The sequence below is a fragment of the Mya arenaria genome, chromosome 2 (genome assembly GCF_026914265.1).
Source record: "Mya arenaria isolate MELC-2E11 chromosome 2, ASM2691426v1".
Lineage (NCBI taxonomy): Eukaryota > Metazoa > Mollusca > Bivalvia > Myida > Myidae > Mya > Mya arenaria.
In genome coordinates, this window is record NC_069123.1 from 67,911,751 (window position 1) to 67,935,265 (window position 23,515).

Sequence of the window (23,515 nt, forward strand, 5' to 3'; positions counted from 1 at the left end):
GTTCTTAAGATTTAATGAAACATCATTGTTATCTTCACAGACATTATATATAACAGACAGAAGCTAGTCTAAGTTACAAGGTATGTACTACAAACTTTAGGTTGCTCTAATGTTGAAATTCGCTTAATACCATAGGTCAAAAGAGTTTCTGGTTGCCTGCAAATAGGTTAAGAGTGAGGGGAAAATAATGTAAATTGTTTCTCAAATTGTCTGCCATTTACAGCTTGCCTGTTTTAAACTGACAGGCAATTTACCTTAATTCTGAGATATGAAAATTGTGAAATTGTTTTATTGCTTTAAAAAAAATTTGTCTCTCACTCAAGTGGCTGAAAGCTTGGAACAGATCAACACTTCTCAGAAATGTCAATGGAAATTATCATATGACTAGAATAACTATAGCCTTATACTAGCTTTGTGGTAGGGTACTAAATATGTTTTTATTTATTTTAATTCAAGAACTTGAAAAAAACAATGAAAAAAGATTTTGGGGGTAAGGTCAATAAAGATTAAATAAAAGCCAAGGAAGCTTACTTAAATTAACATTGAGCCTGTAATTCACCTTTATTTTAAAAGACTATTTTGTCCAACCATCGTTAACTATCAAGCATGCCAACATTGGTGGCTGAAGTGGATAACATTATTGACTTTGGATCTGAGAGTTTTGATTTGAATCCCTGCTTGGGGCTTGCGTCAATGAATAGCAGTGACCACAACAACACCACTGGATATACATATCTTTATATCTGCCATGTTTCATGGGGGACACAAAAACATCTTAGAGGCCTTCTATGTTGTATAATGTGCAAGGCAAACAAGACTGCCATAAAAAATGTACCACAAAATGTACTCCCATCAGGCAAAAATGTGTATTTACTACAAGGGATACCACCCAGTGTATGACCACCCACAACATACCAGCATGCTTATCTCACCTTCATCATCTCTGAGACAATCCCTGACCAGAATATCAACTCCGCAGTCAGTAATCCAACCTGCAAATAGAGGGAGAGAAGTATATCAGCCAGGAAACAAGTAACATAGGGAAGGTGTTTGCTGATAGGCATGGTAGCCTCCCTTGGAATGTGAAAATATTCATCACAAAATGCCTGTAAAAGTAACAAGACTGTTGCAACAATATTGCGCAAAAAACAGAGTTTAAAGGTTCAACATATTATTTTACCAGTCTAGTAAACTACTCCGCCATAGTTTGACCATCGAAGTGTATGTTAAGATCCCAGATACATGACCACACCCTGATTTGTGCCTGCATGTTTTGTTGAAGGTCAGCAAGCAGGACAGGGCTGTGTCCCCAGGATTTGTCTTCAACATGTTTTTCCTTAACTCAATAAGGTCAGTATAATAGGTCTTTGAACAGCGTAAATAAAGCATATTGAAAAAAGTGGTGCTTAGCAATTTATGGGAGTTAATAACCTGATGCTATAGTAAAAAATCCCAGACAGTGGTTAATATTGGCCAGCTTCTTTCTATTACCTTAGATAAAACAGTAATTATGACAGAGAGAGCAATTAAACATTGATAATTGCTGATACTTATAGTAACATATTACCAAAGGTGATTGGACTGGTTTTGCTCCACATAAATGTGCCTTTCTGCAGAAATCATTATTTATTTTACTATGTTCATACATCAGACAATGTTAGTAATAAAAGTTATTAAAGAAGCAAACCCATCGTAAAAGGATTTAAAATGGCAAAGGCGTGTCGGGAACTTATGTTATACAATGCATTTTATCAGAGTATAATTTCGAACCAAAATGGCTTTGAAATTAACATTGCATGATGTAATGAACTCTGCAGTATGTGATAAATATGTGCTTAATTATTTTGCAACCCTTTGGTGCAATCTGTTGTTGAAAAGTAAACAAAAATGACTGTCCAACCTTTGACCCCTAAGTTGACCTTGAATGAAAAATCAACATGACTGAAATATGCGGTGTGCACATCACGTCCATTAAATTAACCATGACACTCAATAGTTTGAAATCCTTCAAGTGGTTGTAAAATAAGAGAGGACAAATCTGAGCTTTGAACCCCAACATGTGATATGCATTTGAACCAACATAGTTGCACTCCATTTGCTATATTCAAGTAAAGTGGCGATATTTGTTTGCAAATTGTTTTAGTGTACAAGAGCAGGATGACATACAGGGCAAACAAAACACAGCTGATTCCCCAAATGAGCTAACACCTAAAAAGATGCAGGTCAAGAAGACAAATGTTAAAAAGCAAAATATTTTTACAATAAGTAATTTATTTTATGTTGATGCTATGCTCTTGAAATGGGAGGAGATATGACTGAGGAAATGGGAGGGGATATGACTGAGGAAATGGGAGGAGGTATGACTGAGGAAATGGGAGGAGATATGACTGAGGAAATGGGAGGAGATATGACTGAGGAACAAATGGGAGGAGATATGACTGAGGAAATGGGAGGAGATATGACTGAGGAAATGGGAAGAGATATGACTGAGGAAATGGGAGGAGATATGACTGAGGAAATGGGAGGAGGTATGACTGAGGAAATGGGAGGAGATACGACTGAGGAACAAATGGGAGGAGATATGACTGAGGAACAAATGGGAGGAGATATGACTGAGGAACAAATGGGAGGAGGTATGACTGAGGAACAAATTTCCTGCCAAAATGGGAGGAGATATGACTGAGGAACAAATTCCTGCCAAAATGGGAGGAGATATGACTGAGGAACAAATTCCTGCCAAAAAGCCATGTAAATGTTTTTCTGCGGGTAATTGTGGGTGAAACTATTGCACTTACATTAAGCTGTAATAGCTGGTAGAAACTGGGAATATAATAATCCCTTAGCTGTGGGATGGATTATGATTCTTAGTTATGATATCTATTTGTCTAAAAATATTTTTTGGTAATTATTCAAAATTCCAACAGCTAATAAAGAGAGCACTAAAATAATATTATGTGACGGCTGATATAATCTCACCTCCTGCAATAAAACTATCATTTACCAGTAAGACTGTCTGGAAGACCAAGGACAATGTGTTAGTTGAAAGTGAAATCATTCTATCTGCTTCTTTATTGAATGTGGTGTAAAACCTTTTCACTTAAAACCCTCAAATATAGATCTAACATTTGTAGTCTTCAAAATCTTTAACTGTTGCATTCATTTTAACATTGCTGTTGTCAATCAGTGCCAGTCAGTATTAGTATTGGATAATCAGACAAATTTCATAACCAATATTTGAATCGAAATCCAGGACAACCATAATCATTAAACAAGAGGCCCAAAAGGGTCTATGCTCTACTGGCTGGGTTTGTGTGGTCAACATCACTGTTTTCGAAAAGAATCAACCTCTTATGGATATCTGAATACTGTACAAGTTTCATCAAGATACAATCAAAACTGAAGACTGTATCATGTTCACAAGCATTTTTTACACAATAGCATTTTTTATACTATCAAGGCTCATAATCTAATCATTTCAAGGCCCATAATCTAGGCATGCATAGGCAGATCTAGCTGGTTTTCGATAGGAACCGAGCTCTAATGTCTAATGGATATGTAGATACTGTACAAGTTTCATCAAGATACAATCAAAACTGAAGGCTGTATCGTGTTAACAAGGAATTGTTTACAGACGCACTGATTTTTTATACTATCAAGGCCCATAATCTAGGCATGCATGGGCGGATCTGGCTGGTTTTCAAAACGAACAAACCTCTTATGGATATCTGAATACTGTACAAGTTTCATCGAGATACAATCAAAACTGAAGGCTATATCGTGTTAACAAGGAATTGTTTACAGACGCACGGACGCACAGACGCATGGACGCACATACTACGTACACATTACCATCGCATAAGCTCTTCTGGCCTTTGGCCAGTAGAGCTAAAAAATCAGAAATAATAATAATTGAATGTGCAATTCAACGATGATAAATATCAGTATGAAAATACAATTTATGTTTATTTTAAACCCCGTCGCCACCTCCCATCAAACACCCCCAGTTAACATTTAATGTCAAAATATGTCAATATGGTTGAGACAATATCCATAGAACACACAGGTAGACACCATGGTTTCCTAACACTTGATAAATGTTTAGGTTTCAAGGGAAGGGGTGCACCTAGTTGCGCCCCTTCGATGACAAAATCTGAATCTGTCTATTACACACATCATGGAGCACAAAACTAAGTTCTGAAGCTAATAATAACCATGTACTCTCTGCATTCCAAAGAAATAAAGTTTTATAGCAAACCTTGATGTACAATTTAGAGCAGATTTACTACTCCATACAAAAGTGGTACCCAATTTACGCGCAATAAGTATAAAAATATGAGAAGTCATTACAATAAGCACCATCATACACCTCAAAACATTGGAACCAAACAAGAGCATCAATGATGCGTGTCAAAACATGCTACATTATGCCGATACTGTCACTGGTAACATGTGTACTATGCTACATTATGCCGATACTGTCACTGGTAACATGTGTACTATGCTACATTATGCCGATACTGTCACTGGAAACATGTGTACTATGCTACATTATGCCCATACTGTCACTGGTAACATGTGTACTATGCTACATTATGCCGATACTGTCACTGGTAACATGTGTCCTAAGTTTCATGTGAATATCTTAAACAGTTGAAATCTTGCATGCCCAACAATGATGCCAAGGACGACGCCAAGTCTATCATAATACATATTCTTCTTTTTTTTGAAAACCAGACAAGCTAAATTGTCAGAGTCCGACTATTTGTCCATGTTTTGTTATTACCTTAACGTTGACCTCTGCGTTAATGGCGCAACTCAAGACCACACACTCGGGGTATTGTGCCAACAAATGTGATTTATATAATGTTAAAATATCTTGTTTTACAATTGTTGTAAAAACTAACTAAACCTTCCTGACTGAAATGCAACATACCAGCATACCAGTGCACACTTAATACTGCACACACTGTGTTTTCATATATCATGAACAACTTGACAACATGTCACAAAGACCTTATTCCTGAACATGCCAATCATGAGACATGAGCACAAAAATAGTCCAACACAAAGTATGTAATAATTCTAGACACAACAAAAGTTATGAATTATAAATAAAACAAAGTGTTAACAGACTTACTAAAAGCCTACATCCCTAAATTCCTTTCACAGCCCACTCTTAGGAAGACAATTACACGGGAATGTATCTACCAAAGGAACGCCTGGAACGAAGGCCCAGGAATTGACAGAATCTTGGAGACGGTTCAACGACTACTGTCAAGACGAAAATGCTCATGATAATCACATAATTTACTCATTAGACTACAATACATTATGTCTTCAAAGAGGAAAGATTCCTGCCAAACATTTGTTGTTGATAAATGATTTTATATTCATTGTTTACAAGCAAAATCAACATGACTTGTACAAATATCACATGTTTATCCTACATATTACATTAAAAAACTTAATGCTGATCATTATTAATTATGACATGACAAAAAATTAAGCTTGTGGACAGTTTCCTTAAAAAAAAAAGTTACCACAGAATACTTCCTTAAAAGAACAAATGATGAAAAAATTGATATTTTAATTATATTATTTTATGAGTTTGATCTTCCTGCATGCAGACACTCACAACATTGTATAAAAAGTTTTTCAAGCGAGACATCACACAGAAACAGCTCTACATTCAAGAGAAAAACGTCAGATTCTACTGAAAGGTTAGAAATTACCATGACACACATAAACACTTAAACCAAATCAAATCAAAAGTAGCTAGGTTCCACAGGTTCAGTCTCTAGCCAGAAGGATAAAAAATCCCACTTGTTTTTTTAAGAGTGATATGGAATAACTGCATAACTGTGCCAAATGGTTGTAAAGATAGTTCTTATCTTATCACTCTCCACCTTCAAGGACTCCCTCAAGACCAACATCTAGGGTGTACCTGTTCACGGCAAGTCATGGAAGCTTGATAAATCAAATGACAACTGCAGCCTGCTGTTTCCATTTTGTTTTCACAGTAATGCATCTTCAAGAGCTTACACAGAAACCTCAATACAGATTCCAGAATTACATTGGAAAATCAAGATTTGTGAAACATGTCACTCAACTTCCTAGGACATTCAGTAGACATTGCTGGAATGGAAGGTGACTCTGTGACACCAAACTGTCACACAATTCCCGGTGACATTCAGTAGATATTGCTGTAAAGAGAGGTGAAGCATGTCACACAACTTCCTGTGACATTCAGCAGACATTGCTGTAAAGAGAGGTGAAGCATGTCACACAACTTCCTATGACATTCAGCAGACATTGCTGTAAAGAGAGGTGAAGCATGTCACACTTCCTAGGACATTCCAAAGATACTGTTGGGGGGTGGGGAAAATATTTTCACACGAACCTGTCACACAACTTCTTTCGACATTCAGCAGGCATTCCAATGAAGCCTACATGCAACACAAAACTGTCACAACTTTCTGTGAAATTCAGAAGCATAACTGTGAAGAGAGGTGAAGCATGTCACTCCATACTCATACACATCTTCCTGTGACATTCACTAGACATTGCTGTAAAGTGATGTAATACTGTGAAATCATTAATGTTCGTGGGCATGAAATTTCGTGGTTTGCCGAAAAAAAACAATTTCGTGGGTACTTGAATTCGTGGATTTTCATTTTTGAAAAAAAAAAATCGAAGATGCGATCGTCTGCATAATATCCACGCGCTGGCCCGTGATTTCCGTCTTCTACGTCACTCGGTTTATGACACTCGCTAATGTGGTACGACATGCCAATTAGTGCATATACTCATGTCACTTATCGATTTAATTGGGAATAAAGGTAATAAAAGATGTACCCTGATCATAAATACAGATAGGGGATGCCATTGAATGCCAATTAAGAATTTTGCAAACTGTGAAAACACCGAAAAGGTGCGTATATTGTCACGTTCGGTGCTTAGTAACCTTCAATGTACTAGTAATCGATTATTTCATTAAATAAAAAAATCACGTATGGACACTCATCACGCACATATTGTAAACTTGGAGATTTTCATTAACAGCACACGTTTAACCACGTGCTTATAACTGTCCTTTGCTGCATAAAACACATTTAATTGATTTGGTTCATTATTTGTTAAAGGCAGTTATAATATATTAACAGAATAATGATCGTAAGTTATACAATGAGACAGGTTTTAACACTGTATACTGCGACCTCTGTTAAGAATATACTAGAGTATGTACGTAACAAGGCAATTGAAAAAGTGAATAAAGGGTTTATATTTCGTGGGATCTTGAATTCATGGATCACCCAACCCACGAAAACCACGAACATTAATGCCCCACGAACATTAATGATTTCACAGTACATGGGACACTAAACTGTCACACAACTTCCTGCGACATTCACTAGACATTGCTGTAAAGTGATGTAATACATGGGGCACTAAACTGTCACACTTCTTCCTGTGACATTCACTAGACATTGCTGTGAAGTGAGGTAAAACATGGTTCACCAAACTGTCACACTTCTTCCTGTAACATTACTAGACATTGCTGTAAAGTGATGTAATACATGGGACACTAAACTGTCACACTTCTTCCTGTGACATTCACTAGACATTGCTGTGAAGTGAGGTAAAACATGGTTCACTAAACTGTCACACTTCTTCCTGTAACATTACTAGACATTGCTGTAAAATGATGTAAAACATGGTTCACTAAACTGTCACACAACTTCCTGTGTCATTCACTAGACATTGCTGTGAAGTGAGGTAAAACATGGTTCACCAAACTGTCACACTACTTCCTGTAACATTACTAGACATTGCTGTGAAGTGAGGTAAAACATGGTTCACTTAACTGTCACACTACCTCCTGTGACATTCACAAGACATTGATGTGAAGTGAGGTAAAACATGGTTCACTATACTGTCACACTACTTTCTGTGACATTCACTAGACATTGCTGTGAAGTGAGGTAAAACATGGTTCACTTAACTGTCACACTACCTCCTGTGACATTCACAAGACATTGATGTGAAGTGAGGTAAAACATGGTTCACTATACTGTCACACTACCTCCTGTGACATTCACTAGACATTGCTGTGAAGTGAGGTAAAACATTGTTCACTAAACTGTCACACTACCTCCTGTGACATTCACTAGACATTGCTGTAAAGTGATGTAAAACATGGTTCACTAAACTGTCACACAACTTCCTGTGACATTCACTAGACATTGCTGTGAAGTGAGGTAAAACATGGTTCACCAAACTGTCACACTACTTCCTGTGACATTCACTAGACATTGCTGTGAAGTGAGGTAAAACATGGTTCACTAAACTGTCACACTACCTCCTGTGACATTCACTAGACAATGCTGTGAAGTAAGGTAAAACATGGTTCACCAAACTGTCACACTACTTTCTGTGACATTCACTAGACATTGCTGTGAAGTGAGGTAAAACATGGTTAACTAAACTGTCACACTACCTCCTGTGACATTCACTAGACAATGCTGTGAAGTGAGGTAAAACATGGTTCACTAAACTGTCACACTACTTTCTGTGACATTCACTAGACATTGCTGTGAAGTGAGGTAAAACATGGTTCACTAAACTGTCACATTACCTCCTTTGACATTCACTAGACATTGCTGTGAAGTGAGGTAAAACATGGTTCACTAAACTGTCACACTACTTCCTGTGACATTCACTAGACATTGCTGTGAAGTGAGGTAAAACATGGTTCACTAAACTGTCACACTACCTCCTGTGACATTCACTAGACATTGCTGTGAAGTGAGGTAAAACATGGTTCACTAAACTGTCACACTACCTCCTGTGACATTCACTAGACATTGCTGTGAAGTGAGGCAAAACATGGTTCACTAAACTGTCACATTACCTCCTGTGACATTCACTAGACAATGCTGTGAAGTGAGGTAAAACATGGTTCACTTAACTGTCACACTACTTCCTGTCACATTCACTAGACATTGCTGTGAAGTAAGGTAAAACATGGTTCACTAAACTGACACACTACCTCCTGTGACATTCACAAGACATTGCTGTGAAGTAAGGTAAAACATGGTTCACTAAACTGTCACACTACTTCCTGTGACATTCACAAGACAATGCTGTGAAGTGAGGTAAAACATGGTTCACCAAACTGTCACACTACTTCCTAGATGTACATTGCTGTGAAGGGAGGTAAAATATGTTATGCCATTCTGTCACACAACTTCCCAGGACATTCAGCAAACATTGCTGTGGAGTGAGGAAAAAAATGTTACACCAAGCTGTCAAGCATTTTCATGTGTCATTCAGCAGACATTACCGTGAAATGAGGTGAAGCATGTCATTCCAAGCTGTCACCCTCACAACTTCCTGTTACATTTAGTAGAAATTACTGTGTAGCGAGGAAAAATATGTTATCCCAACCTGTCACACATCTTCCTGTCACATTCAGTAGACATTGCTGTAAAGGGAGGTAAAACATGTTGAACAAAACTGTCACATAATTATTTTCTTGGCTATTCAACAGGCAATGCTGCTGAGGGCTGTGTAACATGATACTGCAAACTGTCACACAAGTTCCTAGATGAACATTGCTGTAGAGGGAGGTAAATCATGTTTCACCAAACTTTCACAATACTTCCTGTGTCATTCAGTAGAAATTGCTGTGAAGTGAGGTCAAACATGCTATGCCAAACTGTCACACAACTTCCTAGATGTAAATTGCTGTAGAGGGAGGTAAAACATGTTAGACCAAACTGCCACACTACTTCCTGTGTCATTTAGTAGACAATGCTGTGAAAGGAGGTAAAACATAGCTCACCAAACCGCGACACATCTTCCTGTGACATTAAGTAGACATTGCTGTAAAGGGAGGTAAAACATGGCTAACCAAACCGCGACACATCTCCCTGTGACATTCAGTAGACATTGATGTAAAGGGAGGTAATAAATGGCTCACCAAACAGAGACACATCTTCCTGTGACATTCAGTAGACATTGATGTAAAGGGAGGCAATAAATGGCTCACCAAACAGAGACACATCTTCCTGTGACATTCAGTAGACATTGCTGTGAAGGGAGATAAAACATGTTACACCAACCTGTCACACAACTTCCTGTGACATTCAGTAGATATTAATGGAATGACAAGTGACCATGTTACACCAACCTGTCACACAACTTCCTGTCACATTCAGTAGACATTGCTGTGAAGTGAGATAAAACATGGTTCACTAAACTGTCACACTACTTTCTGTGACATTCACTAGACATTGCTGTGAAGTGAGGTAAAACATGGTTCACTAAACTGTCACATTACCTCCTGTGACATGCACAAGACATTGCTGTGAAGTGAGGTAAAACATGGTTCACTAAACTGTCACACTACTTCCTGTGACATTCACAAGACATTGCTGTGAAGTGAGGTAAAACATGGTTCACTAAACTGTCACACTACCTCCTGTGACATTCACTAGACATTGCTGTGAAGTGAGGTAAAACATGGTTCACTAAACTGTCACACTACCTCCTGTGACATTCACTAGACATTGCTGTAAAGTGAGTAAAAACATGGTTCACTAAACTGTCACACTACCTCCTGTGACATTCACTAGACATTGCTGTGACGTGAGGTAAAACATGGTTCACTAAACTGTCACACTACTTCCTGTCACATTCACTAGACATTGCTGTGAAGTGAGGTAAAACATGGTTCACTAAACTGTCACACTACTTCCTGTGACATTCACAAGACATTGCTGTGAAGTAAGGTAAAACATGGTTCACTAAACTGTCACACTACTTCCTGTGACATTCGCTAGACAATGCTGTGAAGTGAGGTAAAACATGGTTCACCAAACTGTCACACTACTTCCTAGATGTACATTGCTGTGAAGGGAGGTAAAATATGTTATGCCATTCTGTCACACAACTTCCCAGGACATTCAGCAAACATTGCTGTGGAGTGAGGAAAAAAATGTTACACCAAGCTGTCAAGCATTTTCATGTGTCATTCAGCAGACATTACCGTGAAATGAGGTGAAGCATGTCATTCCAAGCTGTCACCCTCACAACTTCCTGTTACATTTAGTAGAAATTACTGTGTAGCGAGGAAAAATATGTTATCCCAACCTGTCACACATCTTCCTGTCACATTCAGTAGACATTGCTGTAAAGGGAGGTAAAACATGTTGAACAAAACTGTCACATATTTTCTTGGCTATTCAACAGGCAATGCTGCTGAGGGCTGTGTAACATGATACTGCAACCTGTCACACAAGTTCCTAGACGAACATTGCTGTAGAGGGAGGTAAATCATGTTTCACCAAACTTTCACAATACTTCCTGTGTCATTCAGTAGAAATTGCTGTGAAGTGAGGTAAAACATGCTATGCCAAACTGTCACACAACTTCCTAGATGTAAATTGCTGTAGAGGGAGGTAAAACATGTTAGACCAAACTGCCACACTACTTCCTGTGTCATTTAGTAGACAATGCTGTGAAAGGAGGTAAAACATGGCTCACCAAACCACGACACATCTTCCTGTGACATTAAGCAGACATCGCTGTAAAGGGAGGTAAAACATGGCTCACCAAACCACGACACATCTCCCTGTGACATTCAGTAGACATTGATGTAAAGGGAGGCAATAAATGGCTCACCAAACAGAGACACATCTTTCTGTGACATTCAGTAGACATTGATGTAAAGGGAGGCAATAAATGGCTCACCAAACAGAGACACATCTTCCTGTGACATTCAGTAGACATTGCTGTAAAGGGAGATAAAACATGTTTCACCAACCTGTCACACAACTTCCTGTGACATTCAGTAGATATTGCTGGAATGAGAAGTGACCATGTTACACCAACCTGTCACACAACTTCCTGTCACATTCAGTAGACATTGCTGTGAAGGGAGGTAAAACATGGTACACCAAACTTTGACACAACTTCCTGTCACACTCAGTAGACACTGCTGTGTAGAAAGGCAAAACTGGCACATATTTTTCTTGACTATTCAGCAGGCAATGCTGCTGTAGGCTGTGTAACATGTTACTGCAAACTGTCACATATCTTCCTGTGACAGGCATTGCTTTGGAGGGAGGTGAATAAGGTTAAACTAAATTGTCACACATCTTCCTCAGACATTCAGTGAAACATGTCACCCTGAAGTGTTACACAACTTTGTTGGGACATTCAGCAGGCATTGCTGTGAACCGGCATGTTTTTCTACACCGTTTTTATAGGTCTTAGGCCATCTTTTTTATCAAAATTTACGAGGGAATGCAAAGCAAAATCTTGGAACAGTCAGATGCCAATACACGACAGGATTTGCGGAATCATTCAAGGGGGCAAAACATGACCAGTATTTAGTAAATTATGGGATTTTTTTGCGTGTTTATTGTTACTCTGAACATGTGTTACAAGTTTTATGTTAAAATCTTTAAAAGTCATAGCAAATATTTGGGCTGCCACTGACACTTTCCCTATAATGGCTTTTTTTTCTTGACAGTCTAAAACCAAGTAAACCAGTTAATGGCACCATTTTTCAGGAAAAGGAATGACAAATATGAAGTAATTTGTTTATTTAACATCACTTACACCAATTACTTGGAAGATATATATTTCAACAGCCCATTGCCAGCAAATTGATTGGCATCAGAGAACAAGTCATAAAATAAAATGTCAATGACCCTCCCACTTCATTTTCACCAGATTTTAAGAATCACATAAAATAAATAGAAAATCGGAGGTAAAAGTGCCGAGGTTCATAAACAGTTAATTTGTGGAAGTGTATTAGGCATAAGTGATTTTCCTTTCATATTTAATGGCAGTCATAGTAATAGGGTTGTTCACATGCCTAGGAACTCATCAAGTCCCTATTTGTCAAACTAGTAACATGGTAGCGGACAGTTTATTAAACATGCAACACAAAGCACAGACAGACACCTGACCGTTGTTGTCTTAACAATGATTCAGCCTGTCGACCCTCCGTTAAAACACATGTTAGTGTCATAAATATATTTTGTCCAATGGGAGAGCAGTATTTTATCTGCTGTACTATTATTTTGGTAATGAGTCGGTCATTATTGGTATAATATAAAAGAAACAGGTCAAAACATCCTTTCTAAAACTGAGCAGGTTGATGCAAGTGGTCGCCCGATAAGCATCCAGCTTCACCCACCACATGTAATTTAATAACTGCATATTAACAAACACTAACCTGTACTTCATATGCCAAAAAAATGCGCAAAAGTCTTTTTTAAGAAATATTATGGGACCAAAGGGGATATGAATATTCATGAAAAGTTACAGAAAGCAGTACTGAAGCACTATACATTATTTATATCACACTAATTGTAGGAGGTATTTTTCATGAAATTCCGATGTTACCAAATGGGAAACAAACATTTATGAGAAGTCATAGAATAGTGTAGCGAGCTACTTAAAATATTATTTAATATACCATACTAAAGGTGCAAGGTATTTTTCGACAAATTCCAATGTTACCAAATTGGAAAAACGTTTTTATGAGAATTCACAGAAAATATTAACATACCACTAAACATTGTTTCTATCATATTGCAGACACATTGGATGTGTTATTAAACAATAACTGTGCTGACATTTACAATCAAATTACAATAAAGCTACCAGAAAGCTAAGATTACTATCAGAACTTACTCATCAGCTTATTTTTTCATTTACGATTCATCTCCACATGATATTATAAGCCATATCTTGCCAGGATAATGCATAATCTGTTTCTAAAATTTTATTCAATTACCTGTGAACACTTTTAATTTGAATCTATTCCAAAATTATGGCCACAGAAACAGGCACCCACAGAAAAACTTCAGAAACACCAAAATCTGCCCCATTTAATACAAAACAAGACCTGTTTTATTCAGAGTATAGTTTGTTATGAGCAGACTCCCTGTTGGTTCGGAAATTCCACCCAAACCTCAAGTGGTTTCCTCGAGCAACAGGTTGTTATCAATGAAGAACATATTATACTTTAAACTTTTCAATACATAACAAAATTATATCAAATCTTAACAAAATTATATCAAATCTTTTAGGAGGATATCAGCAGAGTAAGGACAGCAAGAATATACCACTGGCTACATATGCTTGGCCATTAACAAACATTTATTTCCACAGAAATGAGGCAAATGCAACTAAAAGGATTAGACTTTAATATTAGACAATAAACATACATCTATCTCCACAGAAAATTAAGTGAGGCAGCTACAACCATGCAAACTGCACTTCAATGTTGGACAATGAACATACATCTATCTCCACAGAAAATTAAGTGAGGCAGCTACAACCATGCAGACTGCACTTCAGTGTTGGGCCATGAACATACATCTATCTCAACAGAAGTCAGGCAGCTACAACCATGCCAACTTCACTTCAATGTTGGTAAATGAACATACATTCAGCTTCACCGACGTCAGGCAGCTACAACAATGAGGGCTACACTTCAATGTTGGTAAATGAACATACATTTAGCTTCACAGAAGTCAGGCAGCTACAACCATGAGGGCTATATTTCAATGTTGGTCCATGAACATACATTTAGCTTCACAGAAGTGAGGCAGCTACAACCATGAGGACTACACTTCAATGTTGGGTCATGAACATACATTTAGCTTCATAGAAGTGAGGCAGCTACAACCATGAGGGCTACACTTCAATGTTGGGTCATGACCATACATTTAGCTTCACAGAAGTGAGGCAGCAACAACCATGAGGGCTACACTTCAATGTTGGGTCATGAACATACATTTAGCTTCACAGAAGTGAGGCAGCAACAACCATGAGGGCTACACTTCAATGTTGGGTCATGACCATACATTTAGCTTCATAGAAGTGAGGCAGCAACAACCATGAGGGCTACACTTCAATGTTGGGTCATGACCATACATTCAGCTTCATAGAAGTGAGGCAGCAACAACCATGAGGGCTACACTTCAATGTTGGGTCATGACCATACATTTAGCTTCACAGAAGTGAGGCAGCAACAACCATGAGGGCTACACTTCAATGTTTGGCCATGAACATACATTTAGCTTCATAGAAGTGAGGCAGCAACAACCATGAGGGCTACACTTCAATGTTGGGTCATGACCATACAATATTTAGCTTCATAGAAGTGAGGCAGCAACAACCATGAGGGCTACACTTCAATGTTGGGTCATGACCATACATTTAGCTTCACAGAAGTGAGGCAGCAACAACCATGAGGGCTACACTTCAATGTTGGGTCATGACCATACATTTAGCTTCACAGAAGTGAGGCAGCAACAACCATGAGGGCTACACTTCAATGTTGGGTCATGACCATACATTTAGCTTCACAGAAGTGAGGCAGCAACAACCATGAGGGCTACACTTCAATGTTGGGTCATGACCATACATTTAGCTTCATAGAAGTGAGGCAGCAACAACCATGAGGGCTACACTTCAATGTTGGGTCATGACCATACATTTAGCTTCATAGAAGTGAGGCAGCAACAACCATGAGGGCTACACTTCAATTTTGGGTCATGACCATACATTCAGCTTCACAGAAGTCAGGCAGCTACAACAATGAGGGCTACACTTCAATGTTGGGTCATGACCATACATTTAGCTTCACAGAAGTGAGGCAGCAACAACCATGAGGGCTACACTTCAATGTTTGGCCATGACCATACATTTAGCTTCATAGAAGTGAGGCAGCAACAACCATGAGGGCTACACTTCAATGTTGGGTCATGACCATACATTTAGCTTCATAGAAGTGAGGCAGCAACAACCATGAGGGCTACACTTCAATGTTGGGTCATGACCATACATTTAGCTTCATAGAAGTGAGGCAGCAACAACCATGAGGGCTACACTTCAATGTTGGGTCATGACCATACATTTAGCTTCATAGAAGTGAGGCAGCAACAACCATGAGGGCTACACTTCAATTTTGGGTCATGACCATACATTCAGCTTCACAGAAGTCAGGCAGCTACAACAATGAGGGCTACACTTCAATGTTGGGTCATGACCATACATTTAGCTTCACAGAAGTGAGGCAGCAACAACCATGAGGGCTACACTTCAATGTTTGGCCATGAACATACATTTAGCTTCATAGAAGTGAGGCAGCAACAACCATGAGGGCTACACTTCAATGTTGGGTCATGACCATACATTTAGCTTCATAGAAGTGAGGCAGCAACAACCATGAGGGCTACACTTCAATGTTGGGTCATGACCATACATTTAGCTTCATAGAAGTGAGGCAGCAACAACCATGAGGGCTACACTTCAATGTTGGGTCATGACCATACATTTAGCTTCACAGAAGTGAGGCAGCTACAACAATGAGGGCTACACTTCAATGTTGGGTCATGACCATACATTTAGCTTCATAGAAGTGAGGCAGCAACAACCATGAGGGCTACACTTCAATGTTGGGTCATGACCATACATTTAGCTTCATAGAAGTGAGGCAGCAACAACCATGAGGGCTACACTTCAATGTTGGGTCATGACCATACATTTAGCTTCATAGAAGTGAGGCAGCAACAACCATGAGGGCTACACTTCAATGTTGGGTCATGACCACACATTTAGCTTCATAGAAGTGAGGCAGCAACAACCATGAGGGCTACACTTCAATGTTGGGTCATGACCATACATTTAGCTTCATAGAAGTGAGGCAGCAACAACCATGAGGGCTACACTTCAATGTTGGGTCATGAACATACATTTAGCTTCACAGAAGTGAGGCAGCAACAACCATGAGGGCTACACTTCAATATTGGGTCATGACCATACATTTAGCTTCACAGAAGTGAGGCTGCTACAACCATGAGGGCTACACTTCAATGTTTGGCCATGAACATACATTTAGCTTCATAGAAGTGAGGCAGCAACAACCATGAGGGCTACACTTCAATATTGGGTCATGACCATACATTCAGCTTCATAGAAGTGAGGCAGCTACAACAATGAGGGCTACACTTCAATGTTGGGCCATGAACATACATTCAGCTTCATAGTAGGGATGCAAACGAATATTCGAATATTCGAATATTCGATCGAACGTTTGATATTCGAATGTCAAAATCGGTATTCGAATATTCGATGTTTTTTGTTTGATAACAAATAAACCTTTTGCCTACAACTGTGTTGTTGTATTTATTCACTTGTCTTTTTACAACGACTGATCCCTTATGCCAGGGGCGTGAACGCTATGACACTATACACGTGTCACATGTTAATAAGGGACATATCGTCGACGACTATATAAACAGTACCCGTAAATTTACGAAAAATGGCTATTAGACAAGTGACATCAAACAATTATTTTCGGTAAATTTTAATGACCATGCCAATAAAAGATATACGGAAACAGCAGCCAAAGTGGTGTCATGGCTGCCAATTAAGATGTGCAATATAGCTCAAATCGCCGTAATAATATGAATGACATGTGCTAGTTATGTGCTCTAAACTATCTTCCATGTTTCAATATGTCGCTCATGCGATGAAATGTAACTGTATAGTATAGCATTTTAGGATAATGTTGTACAATAAATGAGTCAAAATTCAGGGTCATTTTCGTTTTATTACTGAACTAATCCCCGATTAGGTTTGGATTTAAATAGATATATTAAGTAGAGATCAATCCCAGAACGAGCCTCTCGTCCTACGGAAAGACCCTCCGTTGGTGATCACGACATTCGACCGGGAATTTACGATCATGTTTTTTTTGCAAATATGAATGCTGTGGAATTGAAATTAATTTGGCTTTTTATTTGTTCAAAATATTTTGCTTTTTGTTGGATTTATCAGGGTCCGTCGCGTGTACCGGCTATGGCAAAAGCCCCGGCTATAAATGTAGAGAATAATAATAGTAGTTAACTACATTTCTTAAATATCAATTTTGTTAATCGAATATTCGAATATTCGATCGAAAGAATAACCGAATATTCGAATATCAATTTTCCCATTCGTTTGCATCCCTACTTCATAGAAGTGAGGCAGCAACAACCATGAGGGCTACACTTCATTATTGGGTCATGACCATACATTCAGCTTCACAGAAGTGAGGCAGCTACAACAATGAGGGCTACATTTCAATGTTGGGCCTTGAACATACATTCAGCTTCACAGAAGTGAGGCAGCTACAACAATGAGGGCTACATTTCAATGTTGGGCCTTGAACATACATTCAGCTTCACAGAAGTGAGGCAGCTACAACAATTAGGGCTACACTTCAATGTTGGTCCATGAACATACATTCAGCTACATAGAATTGAGGCAGCCATAGCCATGAGGGCTACACTTCAATGTTGTGCCATGAACAAACATTCAGCTCCACAGAAGTGAGGCAGCTACAACCATGCAGACTTCACTTCAATGTTGGTCCATGACAATACATTCAGCTACACAGAATTGAGGCAGCTACAATAATGAGGGCTACACTTCAAATGTTGGGTCATGACCATACATTCAGCTCCACAGAAGTCAGGCAGCTACAACAATGAGGGCTACACTTCAATGTTGGTCCATGAACATAAATTCAGCTTCACAGAATTGAGGCAGCCATAGCCATGAGTGCTACACTTCAAATGTTGGTAAATGAACATACATTCAGTTCGACAGAATTAAGAAAGCTACAAACATGAGGGCTACACTTCAATGTTGGTCCATGAACATACATTCAGCTCCACAGAAGTCAGGCAGCTAAAACCATGAGGGCTACACTTCAATGTTGGACCATGAACATACATTCAGCTCCACAGAAGTGAAGCAGCTACAACCATGAGGGCTACACTTCAATGTTGGACCATGAACATACATTCAGCTCCACAGAAGTGAAGCAGCTACAACCATGCAGACTTCACTTCAATGTTGGTCCATGAACATACATTCAGCTCCACAGAAGTTTAGCAAATAATCATGAGGACTACACTTCAATAACTGGCCACACACATACTTTAAATTCTATGTTAATATCAGTGATTTATACTTGAATGGCTTCAAATTCTTTCTTTAGTAAGTTTACCTTGAAGCTGGCCGAATATTAATTAACCGGTGCAATTTGGACAATATCTTTAACAAATGTTACCTTTTAACTTTTCTTAAGTAATATATACTGTGCCTTACAGAGACTTTTCAGAAAAGTGTAAGATTTATTTTCAGTGAAAATAAGAACTATTCTTGGCTTTAGAAAAAAACCATAAACCATACAAATGTTCACACCTGAGAGACTACAGCATGTCAGTTACCTGGAAAATCAGTTCATCAAGTCAAGTGCCTGGTCATTTCTCATGTTACAATGAAATATGGACCTGTGTGCCAGAACACCATGCAATTATGTATCTGGAATTGTTCTCATTATGCCAAATACTAATTTATCTTGTATTCCCATTGCATTGCGGTGTACGGTGGAAGCCAAGGCAGAATACAGGAAATATTTCTTGTGTTGGCATAAGGATATTTAATTGTAAATACAATTTTAAACCATGCAATGTTTACTTCAAAATATTAACCTTAAACAGCTTCATCCTTTTCACTGCTGGTAACATGAAAGTAAGCTGACTTGGTGTCATAAAGTAATTTTTACTTTTTACAACAGTTAATCATTTTCATTTCTCATTTTCTATGGTGGAGGGTGGGGGTGTAAAAATCATGTTTCTCCCATGATTTGGACAATATAGCAGTGCAGTAGTCCTAGTAATTTCTATTCACATTCCACTCTAACATACATTGAATATATGTTCTTGTTCTACTGTGAAATCATTAATGTTCGTGGGCATGAAATTTCGTGGTTTGCCGAAAAAAAAACAATTTCGTGGGTACTTAAATTCGTGGATTTTCATTTTTGAAAAAAAAAATCGAAGATGCAATCGTCCTAGATCGTCTGCATAATATCCACGCGCTGGCCCGTGATTTCCGTCTTCTACGTCACTCGGTTTATGACACTCGCTAATGTGGTACGACATGCCAATTAGTGCATATACTCATGTCACTTATCGATTTAATTGGGAATAAAGGTAATAAAAGAAGATGTACCCTGATCATAAGTACAGATAGGGGAAGCCATTTAATGCCAATTAAGAATTTTGCAAACTGTGAAAACACCGAAAAGGTGCGTATATTGTCACGTTCGGTGCTTAGTAACCTTCAATGTACTAGTAATCGATTAATTATTTCATTAAATAAAAAAATCGAGTACAGACACTCATCACGCACATCTTGTAAACTTGGAGATTTTCATTAACAGCACACGTTTAAACACGTGCTTATAACTGTCATTTGCTGCATAAAACACATTTAATTGATTTGGTTCATTATTTGTTAAAGGCAGTTATAATATATTAACAGAATAATGATCGTAAGTTATACAGTGAGACAGGTTTTAACACTGTATACTGCGACCTCTGTAAATAATATACTAGAGTATGTACGTAACAAGGCAATTGAAAAAGTGAATAAAGGGTTTATATTTCTTGGGATCTTGAATTCGTGGATCACCTAACCCACGAAAACCACAAACATTAATGCCCCACGAACATTAATGATTTCACAGTATATAGTAATTTGTCAGGATTAGAATTCTAACAGACTACCTGACAAACCACAACTGCCATTATGACCTCTTCCAACTGTAATATAAATTAGTGACCAAATACCAGTGCAAATACATCAAGCAAATGTTCCAGATACAAATGAACAGGTAATGCTTGATAAAGCAAATTTAGCATCTGACATCAGCTTTCATGCAGAAAAATTCTTTAGAAACAACTGAAATAGCACCTTTACCTTCTTGCACGAAAATCATGAAATCAGACAGTTTTGATGTCATATGAAAGCAAACATTGAGGCATAAATAGAAGCCAACTGTCTTATACCTCTCCCACATTTGACAGATGAGCAAGTCCTCATTTAACAACAGAAGAACATGCTCTTCCTTTTAACACTTTTTCATTGTCAGACTCATAAATTGATTCCTAAAATACATTCAAACTCCTTTATTTCAAAGAACTCAAAGCTAGAACTAATTTACATAAATTGCTTCATGAGGAATGCTGAAGGGTTAAAGATGCTAAGGTTACACCTTGAAACATGAAGCTGGGCTCACCTGCAAAAACACTTAAGCCTAAGTGATCAATTTTCATTTTTCAAATATTCAGATCTTTACTCCTGCTAATAAGCCAGAACTAATAAGTTGGTAATAAGTAGGTATGTATACAAAATGGAATTGCCAATTAATCAGTACAGGGAGAATGTTGGCATTTACAGGACAAAGGTCAAACAGCAAAACATCTTCCAAATAAATAATGGGGTGCCTATTCTAGAACCATAAAGGCCAATCACTGGAGCCAAGGTCGTCACTTTGCAACCAGTATTTCAGCACTTCCTACAAACTAAATCAACAGTAGTCTAAACAATAGGAATTCTGCATTACTTATTTATCACTTGTTTATTACCTCATTTCTCAAGAAGCAAAGCCTCCCAAAGAGATTACAAAAAATCCTAATACTACTAACAGCAAATGTCACTTTTTTCAGCATATTATGTTTTTATCCTTTTTTATATAATGTGTGAATTTTTAACAAATACATTGTGTATTGGTTAATAATAGTAAACAGTATTGCCAAATGTCTGAGTAATTTCTTCATATTACTTAAATTATAACCGGAAAGTTTGTTTCCATGCCATTTTAAGCATATCATTGGCAATATTCTCTCCCCTTGAGCAGTTGCTGAAACTTCACAGCAAAAGAAATATCCATCATACAACCAATTTGTTTCCTTTTCTCTGGTACAGTGACCATCAAAGACCTCCACATAACCGCTACCAGATTTTCTATTAAAGCCACAAATACTTGGTCTCAGATCTCACATAGCTACCTCAGTTATCCAAATTAACCACTTCATCAGTACTTAATCAACCAACACACCAACCAAAATAAACAAATAGTTTTACATAGAAATTATGACATCTCAACAGTTTGGCCACAAAAATAATATCAGGAACATGGTTTTTATTCACTGCTGAGACACGTGCAGTCAGTCATTATTACTAGTAATCATTTCAATAAGAGCTGGTACCTTTGATAGGAAGATGTACTATTGTGTCAAAGGAACAATACATTACTTCCAATTACTTAGCTATGGAAAAAAGGATTGCAACAAGGCACTTGAAAAAGGAAGAAATTGTCGGAGGAAGGTAGAGGGTTTTGCATTAGAAAAAAATGCCCTACATTTTCAGCAAACTGCATTTTTATCAAAAGTTATTATAAGAAGGATCAGGGCAGATTAAAATTAAGACAACTCATAAATAAAACTATTTCATACAATTGATGAATTTGTAATCTAGGGTAAATACAAAGTATTTTATAATTCTTTAAATTATATATTTTTAACGGATTGGTCCTTGCCATCTTGTGTATCTTATTCTTGAAAACAGGTATTTTTCCCCTTTATTGTTCATTGCATATAACTATTTTCAACATTTCAGCAGTATGTACCTAGATAGAATTCCAGTTGCAAATTGCTGAAATGCAAAATGCATGAACTTGTCCTGCATTCTTGCACAAAGCTCTAAAAATGAATAAACTTGTCTTGCTTTCTTGCACAAGGCCCTAAAAATACATGCACTTGTCCTGTATTCTTGCACACGGCCCTAAAAATGCATGAACTTGTCTTGCATTCTTGCACACAGCCCTAAAAATACATGCAATTGTCCTGTATTCTTGCACAAAGCCCTAAAAATGCATGAACTTGTCTTGCATTCTTGCACACAGCCCTAAAAATACATGCACTTGTCCTGTATTCTTGCACAAGGCCCTCAGAATATATTTATTTGTCCTGCATTCTTGCACACGGCCCTAAAAATAAATGCACTTGTACTGCATTCTTGCACACAGCCCTTAAATGCATGAACTTGTCCATTCTTGCACACAGCCCAAAAATGCATGAACTTGTCCTGCATTCTTGCATACAGCCCTAAAAATGCATGCACTTTTACTGTATTCTTGCACAAGACCTAAAATGCATGCACTTGTACTGTATTCTTGCACACAGCCCAAAATTGCATCCACTTGTACTGTATTCTTGCACACAGCCCTAAAATGCATGCACTTGTACTGTTTTCTTGCACACGACCTTAATTGCATCCACTTGTTCTCTATTCTTGCACACAGCCCTAAAATACATGCACTTGTACTGGATTCTTGCACACGGCCCTTAAATGCATCCACTTGTTCTGCATTCTTGCACACGCCCTGAAATGCATGCACTTATACTGTATTCTTGCACACAGCCCTAAAATGCATCCACTTGTACTGTATTCTTGCACACGGCCCTAAAATGCATCCACTTGTACTGCATTCTTGCACACGGCCCTAAAATGCATGCACTTGTACTGCATTCTTGCACACGGCCCTAAAATGCATTCAATTGCCCTGCATTCTTGCACACGGCCCTAA

The 23,515-nt window shown here is 38.1% G+C and overlaps 1 protein-coding gene across 3 annotated transcripts in view; it reads right to left on the reverse strand.

The window, feature by feature from the left end:
- Positions 1–23,515, reverse strand: part of LOC128204182 (uncharacterized) — a 124,393-nt gene that overhangs the window by 95,457 nt on the left and 5,421 nt on the right. For 2 of the 3 annotated variants that reach the window (XM_052905584.1, XM_052905576.1), the window contains exon 2: positions 933–992. The gene's annotated coding sequence lies outside the window, so the exon portion shown is untranslated. Of the gene's footprint in view, positions 1–932; positions 993–5,137; positions 5,170–23,515 lie in introns of those variants that run through there. The other variant, XM_052905568.1, reaches the window with a different exon arrangement.